This window comes from Oryctolagus cuniculus, chromosome 1 (genome assembly GCF_051225735.1).
Source record: "Oryctolagus cuniculus isolate XC-2025 breed Fujian yellow rabbit chromosome 1, ASM5122573v1, whole genome shotgun sequence".
Taxonomy (NCBI): Eukaryota; Metazoa; Chordata; class Mammalia; order Lagomorpha; family Leporidae; genus Oryctolagus; species Oryctolagus cuniculus.
In genome coordinates this window covers 111513408-111522081 of record NC_142867.1, presented here as the reverse complement: position 1 = coordinate 111522081, position 8674 = coordinate 111513408, and the positions used below count along the sequence as shown (strand labels likewise).

The following is an 8674-nucleotide window of genomic DNA, read 5'->3' as shown; positions in this document are numbered from 1 at the left end:
GCCTCAGTAAATAAATCTTAAAAATGAGACTCGCCACTGCTCCTGCCTCCAGGAGCCTGGGAATGGGTGACAGCCGCCTGACTCCTTGTCCTCGTCCTGGCTGTGAGGAAATCACCCCACCCCCATCTCAGTGTCCGTGATTGGCTCGCTGTGCATTAGACAGTAGAACAATTCTACAGCAACAGCTAGTCCGAATAAAAGTCATCTCCAGTTCCCTAAAATGCCCTTTTTAAACAAAAATCAGATGGGTAAAGTGCCAAGGTGAGGGAGACACATCTCGTAGGAGAACGTGAAAACCCCAGTCACCACCCATGCTTCTGTACCACAAAAGAATCCCAAAAGGTCTTCAAAGGGTTGTTGTTCTCACAATTCAGGATGCAACCCAGGTCACACGCTGTGCCTTAGTGTGGTTTGCGTTATGTGATCTTGATTGAGTTGAGCCTGTGTTTCCCGGAACCCCTTCCCCTGAACAGTTTCGGGTCAGAATTGAGCAAACGAAGCATTTGCATGCGATTTGGAAGGCAGAAATGAAGCAGCGAGCCACATTCCCTGAAGGTCCCTGTGGGCAGACGTGGCGACAGAAATGTCAGTGAGCTCCAGCTTGTCCTCGCTTTGCTCTGATCGTGTCCGCTGCCGAGTCCCCGCGCCTCCAGACCCACGGAGGTGGCGGCCACACAGACCCCCAGCAAACCCTCCCGTCACAGCCTCTGGTGAGCTGCGATGCCCGCGTGGGAGGCTCCTCCTGCTCCTCTGACTGTTGTCCGGGTCCCCCACCTCTGTGGCTCCTTCCACAGTTACGGCAGGTCCAATGCCCGTAACACATTCCGTATCTCGCCGTAGAGTAGCTCTCGTTCCCGGCCAGCAGGATTACTGGTACTGGCAATGGTTTCAGGGACAGACTCCTGCGGAGTGGAATCTGGAACTTTCTGAACTCTGGGCTTCGTGTCCCCACCTCAGGTTTGGGAAAGGGACCGAAATGCCTGCAAAGAAACGCTTCCCTTCTGTAGCTTCAGGGGCAAGATTCTGATAACCAGACCTAAACCTCCCCCTGCAGAGGGTTGACTGCTGATGTGAATTGAATCCGAAACCCAGCCGGGTCTCGTATGTCAAAAATAAGACAATGATTGGAAAAGCGTGAGACTTGGAATTTTAGGATGGGAACGTGTGGTTGGATTCCAAAGACGCCAAAGACCAACAACCCTGAATCTAGCTGAGCTTCCCTCAGCAAAAAATGTGACCCTTCCTCTCCATCTGAAGTTAATTTTCCCTTACCTGAACAACAAGCATGGGCCTCCCTGGAGGAGGTGGCCTTGCAGCTCTCTGCTGGTCGTCCCCCTAGGAACTAACCCTACCGCCTCTTCTGGATCTGAGACTAGATTCAAGCCACTGCAGGCCCCCGCGTGACCGGTGAGGAAATACAGGGTTTGCCAGGAGAAGGCTGAGAGTCTTCAGTTCACACGTTGTTTCACTTTTTGTTCTGACATCATTTCATACTTAACAAAGGTACACAAGCAGCACAGATAATCCTCTTGACTTTTTTTTTTTTTTGAAGATTTATTTATTTATTTGAAAGGAAGAGCAGCAGAGGGAGGAGAGAGAGAGAAAGAGAGGGAGAGAGAGAGAGAAAGAGAGAGAGGGAGAGAAAGGGAGAGGGAGAGAGACAGAGAGAGAGGAGGGAGAGAGAGAGGGAAAGGGAGAGGGAGAGAGACAGAGAGAGAGGAGGGAGAGAGAGAGAGGGAAAGAGAGATCTTCCATCTTCTGGTTCATGCTTCAGATGGCTTCAACAACCGGTCCTCAGTCAAAGCCAGGAACCTGGAACTCCATCTGGGTCTCCCCCGGGGGCGGCAGGGGCCTAAGCCCTTGGGCCATTTTCCACTGTCTTCCCAGGTGCATTAGCAGGGAGCTGGGAGCTGGATGGGAAGTGGAGCGGCCGGGACTTGAACCTGGGCTCACATAGGATGCCGGCATCACAGGCAGCGGCTTGACTGGCTGTTTCACCAGGCTGGCCCATCCTCTTTACTTTTTATCGAGATTCCTCAAATAGGGGCCAGTGTTGCCGTGCAGCGTACGAAGCCGCCACTTAGAATGTTAGCATCCCACATCAGAGTGCCAATGCAAGTCTGAGCTCCTAGCTTCCAACTGAGCTCACTGCTCACTGCCTGAGAAGGCACCAGAAGATGGCCCAAGTGCTTGGCCACCTGTATGTGGGAGACCAGGATGGAGTTCCTGGCTCTTGGCTTGGGCCTGGCCCAGACCTGGCTGTTGCAGCTATTTGGGGAGTGAACGAATGGGTGGAAGATATCTCAATCTCTCTCTTTCTCTCTCTCTCTCTCTCTCTCTCTCTCGTTCTGCCTTTCAAATAAATAAATCTTAAAAAAAAAAAAAGTGGGTCCGGCGCTGTGGCATAGCGGGTAAAGCCGCCACCTGCAGTGCGGGCATCCCATATGGGCACCGGTTTGTGTCCCAGATGCTCCACATCCGATCTAGCTCTCTGCTATGGCCTGGGAAAGCAGTGGGAAATGGCCCAAGTCCTTGGGCCCCTGCACCCATGTGGGAGACACAGAGGAAGCTCCTGGCTCCTGGCTTCGGATCGGCACAACTCCAGCCGTTGAGTCTGTGTAACTCTGACTTTCAAAATAAATCTTTAAAAAAAAAAAAAAAAAAGTATTCCTCAAATGCCAGTTATGTTGAAGGAAGCCTGGGGAATGGATCTTAAAGTATTGGATCGGGAGAGGAAGAATAGAATTTTGGATCTGGCTGGATCTATTGAAGTGGGTGCTGTATTCTGACTTCTGCTCTAAACATCAGGATGTGTTGACTTTCTGAGCCTGCCCCTTCCTGGGCTAGCCCCTTCTCCCAGGCAGCAAAGAGCCCTGCCCTTCATCCGCAAACAACGCAGGGCCAGGCCTCCTCGTGGCTCCCACACCCTAGCAGGCCAGGCTCCTCTGCCCCATCCAAGGCCAGGTTCCAGACTAAGAACCAGCCCAAACCACCACAATCATTCAAACCAGCCTGTCCTGCCCCGTCCTGCCCTGCCTTGCCCACTGAAGCGCCTCTGGAGGCAGCAGCATACAGCTACCCCTCCACCCTGCCTTCCGCCTCCTCCCGCGTTCCCAGTGGCCTGGCCTGCCTCCTGCTTCTCAGACCCGAGATGGTAATAAACTTGGCTTTCCTGAGCTTCTCCTCTGCCTCCTCTCGCAGCCATACCTGGCTGGCCATCTGCTAAAAGGAGGTAAAAGAGGAACACTAGCAGATTCTGGAGTTCACACAGGAAGGGCTCTCGCAGTTCGTTTACCATTAAACTCCCCGGGTTGTTTCACTGATTGAAGCTGGGGTGTTTGAGCTCCACACAGCAAAGAGGGAAGTATCCAGGATGTGGATGGAGTAGACGTCACAGCGGAAGCCTCGCTAACTGTATTCCTGGGGGGGGCCCAGAAGACACGTGTGGGTGAGAGGCGCGCCAGCATTTTAAAGAGCTCCATAGCGGTTATTCTTTGAAGGGAAGTCGTGGAAGCAAGAAATGCAGCCACCAAATGGGTCCTGGAATTCACGCAAAGCGAATGATGAGCTATCCGGATGTCGGGAGCCAACTGGAGGCGCTCGGACACCGACTGTGTTTGTGTAGCTGTGGCAATGTGCAGCAGAGCCGAAGCAGGAATCAAAGCGGTCTCGCGTGGGTGATGGCTGGTAACATCCCCGGGACACAAGTGAACAGGCAGCCGCCTGGAGACCTGCTGGATTTGAGCAAATGGAGAGGCTCTGGTGTGGTGAGCAGAAGTCTGGCTTCTGACAGTAGGGAGTCGGAGCCCTTTGGCCAATTCTTCAGTTGGAGACCTATTCACAGACCTCGCCCCTTGAAGAAAGGGCTGGGGCCTGCTATATATCCAGAGTGTTACGGTGAATCTCCCTCCCAGTGTGGCCCCACAGAGACATTGTACAGGGTGACGAAGCACCGAGAAGAGAGAACCTTGAACCCAGACTCTGAATGGCTGTGTTCTGTCATCCGCGCGTGGGCTTCCGGAGTCAGACACCTACGGACCTGCGGCCCGGCTCAGCGTCCCCAGAACCCAGCCCACATTACTGCCCCAGCGCCCGTGGATGCAGACCGAAGCTTCCACGTACTCAGCACACTCGTTCTCTGACCCATGGAATGAAGGCTAACATGACAGAAAGGGACGAGTGGAAGCCTCTAGAACTGTGTCTATGCAGCACAAAAGCAGACGGCAGGCAGTATCCCATCCCGAGAGGACTGACGAGGTCAGTGCCACCAACAAGGTCTTGAAGGGCACAGAGGCAGTGACCTCCACCATACTATCCCCTGAGAGCCTGCCTGCTGGCACTCATGGGCCTTGGAGAATGGCAATGGCTTATCCGAAACGTGGTGACCCCAAATGCAGCTGCCGTCCTGGGTATGATTTGTTTGCTAAAGCAAGCCCACACACCCCATGTCACTTAGTCTGTAGCTAACACGGTGAGAGCTTTTAGTTCCATACCTTTTAGGAAAGACTGCCAGACCTGGTTGTCCTTTAGCTGGCTGGGCCTCACCCATACACCTGCACTGCACTCCCCTGGGGCTCCATCAACTCTCTGGTCTCTGACACAATCTAGTCGGCATTGAACGTGGACCAGGAATGCAGGCTGGCATGCTCGTTGGCAGACTGTCCAGTTCCTCACCACAGGTGTCTACCTCGGGCCACCTGAGTGCCCTCAACGGGGTGACGGTTTTCCCCCAGGGCAGCCTCAGGGAGAGCAAGGTGGAAGCTACAGTATCTTTTGTGATGCAGTCTCGACATCACACACTGTCACTTCAACTGTACCTACTGGTCACCCAGGTAGGGCCCACCTAAGGGAGTAGCTACCAAGAGGCAAGGATTAGTGGGAACCAACCTGGAGACTGACTACCATGGTCATGGAAGTTAGGAAAGTTCTTCGTCCCATTCACTTAACTTTCCAAGATTGTGGTTTTTTCAACCCAAGCATTTATGTTTTAAAAATGCTATGCAATGCAAACAGCAGCATTAACATTGCCCTTGTGTGGATGAAGACTTAGACCAGAAGACACGGGTTCCTGCAGCCGATGCTTGAGCAGTTTTTTCTCTTAACATCTTTGGACCTTAGCTTCCATGCTCCTAAAATAAAGAAGATTCCTTCCCCTCCTTCCTCTCCCAAGGAGGTTTCTGAAAGTGTTTTTAGTTCATTAAAAATTCAATCCTCGGTGTGGCTGGCATTGTGGTATAGCAAGGAAAGTCCCTGCCTGAGCTGCAGGTATCCCACATGGGCACCAGTTCTTGTCACATGGGAGACCCAGGTAAAGCTCCTGGCTCCCGGCTTTGGCCTGGCCCAGCCCTGGCCATGCGGCCACCTAGGGAGTGAACAGAAAATGAAAGATTCTCTCTCTCTCTCTCTCTCTCTCTCTCTCTCTTTGTAACTCTTTCAAATAAATACTTTTTAAACAGAAGTTTATATTTGGGTCAGGCATTGTGGCACAGCAGGATAGACCACTGTTGGGATGCCCACTTCCCATATCAGAGTGCCCGTTTGAGTCTCCTGTGCTCCACTTCTGATCCAGCGTCCTGCCAGTGCATCCTGGGAGGCAGCAGATGATGGCCCAAGTCCTTGGGGCCCTGCCGCCCATGTGGGGGACTCGGATAGAGTTCCTAGTTCCTGGCTTCAGGCTGCTGTGGCCATCTGGGCAGTGAACCAATGGATGGAAGATATTCTCTCTCTCTCTCTCTCTCTCTGCCTTTTAAATTAATAGATCTTTTTTAATCAAATATTTACCTTAGAGCTTAATCCCATTAAGTCTCTTGTTTTGCAAATGCAGAAAGGGTTTCTACAGAAGTAGAGACGTCTGCCCAGGATCGCACCGACAGTTAGTGGGGTAGCCAGGATTAGGGCCTCAGCCTCTGGAATCCCCAGGCTGGGAAGAAAAGGGCAAGAGAAATTATGGAAAGAATTTCCACATTGTCTGTGACAACTCATCGAGCGAGGGCTGGCTGTAAGCCTGAGGCACACCTGCAGTGTCCTGGTTGTGGGACTTTACAGCCTGAGGTCCCCCTTGCACGCCTCAAAATGACTGAAGACTCACAAGAACCTTTGTTCGTATAGGTTGTATCTAGAAATGTTTATTACAAGGATAGGCTCTCCAACATCGGAGAGCCTAGCAGTGAAAGTGTTGGCCCCCACATCAGGGTTCCTGGATTTTTTTATTTATTTATTTGACAGGTAGAGTTTCAGACAGTGAGAGAGAGAGACAGAGAGAAAAGTCTTCCTTCCGTTGGTTCACCCTGCAAATGGCTGCTACGGCCGGAGCTATGCCGATCCGAAGCCAGGAGCCAGGTGCTTCTCCTGGTCTCCCATGCGGGTGCAGAAGCACTTGGGCCATCTCCACTGCCTTCCTGGGCCACAGCAGAGAGCTGGCCTGGAAGAGGGGCAACCGGGACAGAACCCAGCGCCCATATGGGATTCTGGTGCCGAAGGCGGAGGATTAGCCAAGTGAGCCATGGCGCCAGCCCTCCTGGGTTTGATTCCCAACTCCAGTTTCTCCCCAGTTCAGACCCTGGGAGGAAAAGTAATGATTCGAGTAATTGGGTCTCTGCTATAGCCAGGACTGTGCCAGGCTGAAGCCAGAAACTGGGGACTCACTCTGGGTCTCCCACATGGGTGACAGAGACTCAACTACTTGAGCCATCGCCCGCTGCCTCCTAGGTGGACATCAGCAGGAAACTAGAATGGAGAACAGAGCGGGGACTTGAGCCCGGGACCCCACTGACTGTGAAATGCAGGCATCGTGGGCACTGGTTTACCTGCTGTGCCTGCTCCTCCCAGATTCTTATGTTGAAACCCCCAAGGTAGGGACCAGCGTTGTGGTACAGAGGGTTAAACTGCCAATGGCAATGCAGGCAGCTTGAAGTACTTGGCCCCTGGCACCCACATGGGAGATTAGGAAGGAGTTCCTGGCCCCCGGCTTCAGCTTGGCCCAACCTTGACTGTTGTGGCCATTTGTAGAGTGAACCAGCAGATGGAAGATAGCCCTCTCTGCTGTAGTTTTTCTTTTAAAATAAATAAATCTTTTTTTTAAAAAGTTGGGGACAGCACCATGGTGCAGCAAGTTGAGCTGCTATCTGCGACACTAGCACCCCACGTGGGCACCTGTTCGAGTCCCCGCTGCTCAACTTCAGATCCAGCTCCCTGCTAAGGCACCTGGGAAAGCAGTGGAGGATGGTCCAAGTGCTTGAGCTTCTGCTACTCACATGGGAGACCGAGATGAAGCTCCAGGCTCCTGGCTTCAGCCTGGCCCGCCCCAGTCGTTGCAACCATTTGGGGATTGAACCAGCAGAAGAAAGATCTCTTTCTCTCTCTCTCTGTCTCTCCCTCTCTCACTGTAACTCTAACTTTCAGATAAATAAATAAATCTTTTTTTAAGTAAATTTAAAAAGAAGCCTCCAATTGATGGTATTAAGAGGTGGGGGCCTTTGGGTGAGCAGGTCAGGAACACCCCCCCTTCATGAGTGGGATCATTGCTCTTCCAAATGAATGGAAGCCACAGGCAGGGCACCTCCTGTGAGGAACAGGCCCTCGCCAGACGCAGGGTCTGCTGGTGGCTTAATCTTGGACTTGCCAGCGCCAGAGCAGTGAGAAATGTTTCCGTTCTTTATAAATTACCGGGTCTAAGGTGTTTTGTTTTAGCAACCCAAGAGTTATTCTTGTGAGAAATAAAGATTATTTTTTAAATGATGAGAAGAATGGCTTTGCTTTATATCTTCGTGAAACTCTTTAATCCCTGTCTTCAGTGGAGATAGCTGGATTTTCTTGTTTCTGCATGTAGACCAAAAGCCCGCGTCCTGTAGCCTCTGGAGAACTCCAGTTTATTAGTGATAGAATGAGAGTGAAAAAAGGCATTTTAACATTGTTATGAAAATGGTGGGGCGCTGGCGCTGTGGTATAGTGGGTCCAGCCACTGCCTGCAGTGCTGGCATCCCATATGGGCACCGGTTCAAGCCCCAGCTGCTCCACTTCTGATTCAGCAGCCTACTAATGCACCTGGGAAAACAGCGGAAGATGGCCCGAGTGATTGGACCCCTGCACCCATGTGGGAGACCTGGAAGAAGCTCCTGGCTCCTGGCTTTGGCCTGACCCAGCCCTGGCCATGGTGCGCATTTGGGGAGTGAACCAGCAGATGGAAGACTTCTCCTTCTCTGTAACTCTACCTTTCAAATGAATAAATAAATCTTTCAAAAAAAAGTTCTGATCTCACAGACCCCCTGAAAAGGTCTGGGGGTGCTCCCAGATTCTCAGACTACATGGGGAGCCCTGCTGGTGGGACCCCCCAGAACTCCCTTTGGTCTGCTTTAGCATATGAAGTGCCCATGAGACAAAAGGATCAACAACAAAGCTGGCAAGGGGACTGTTAGAAAGGTGACAGGATACACTCTGACCACTGTAGCAGACCAGAATCAAAATGAAATTTTATGTGGAATGTCTCACATTTGCATTTTGCTTTATTTTTAGGCAGTTGCACGTGTACTAGAGGCACAGGATGGGAAGAACCGGCCTGACAGCAGTTTGTATGAAAAAGATCTGGCAGTTTAGGTCAACCACAAGCTAAATATAAACCAACAGCTTGTAACGCCATGGCAAGAAGCATCCATAGCCTTGTAACCATTGAGCTGGG

The 8674-nt window shown here is 51.8% G+C and overlaps 1 pseudogene; it reads right to left on the bottom strand.

Annotated features, from left to right (window-relative positions):
- Positions 1–238: 238 nt before the first annotated feature.
- On the bottom strand, positions 239–334 carry LOC127488418 (small nucleolar RNA U13; annotated as a pseudogene).
- Between the last annotated feature and the right edge of the window lie 8340 nt (positions 335–8674).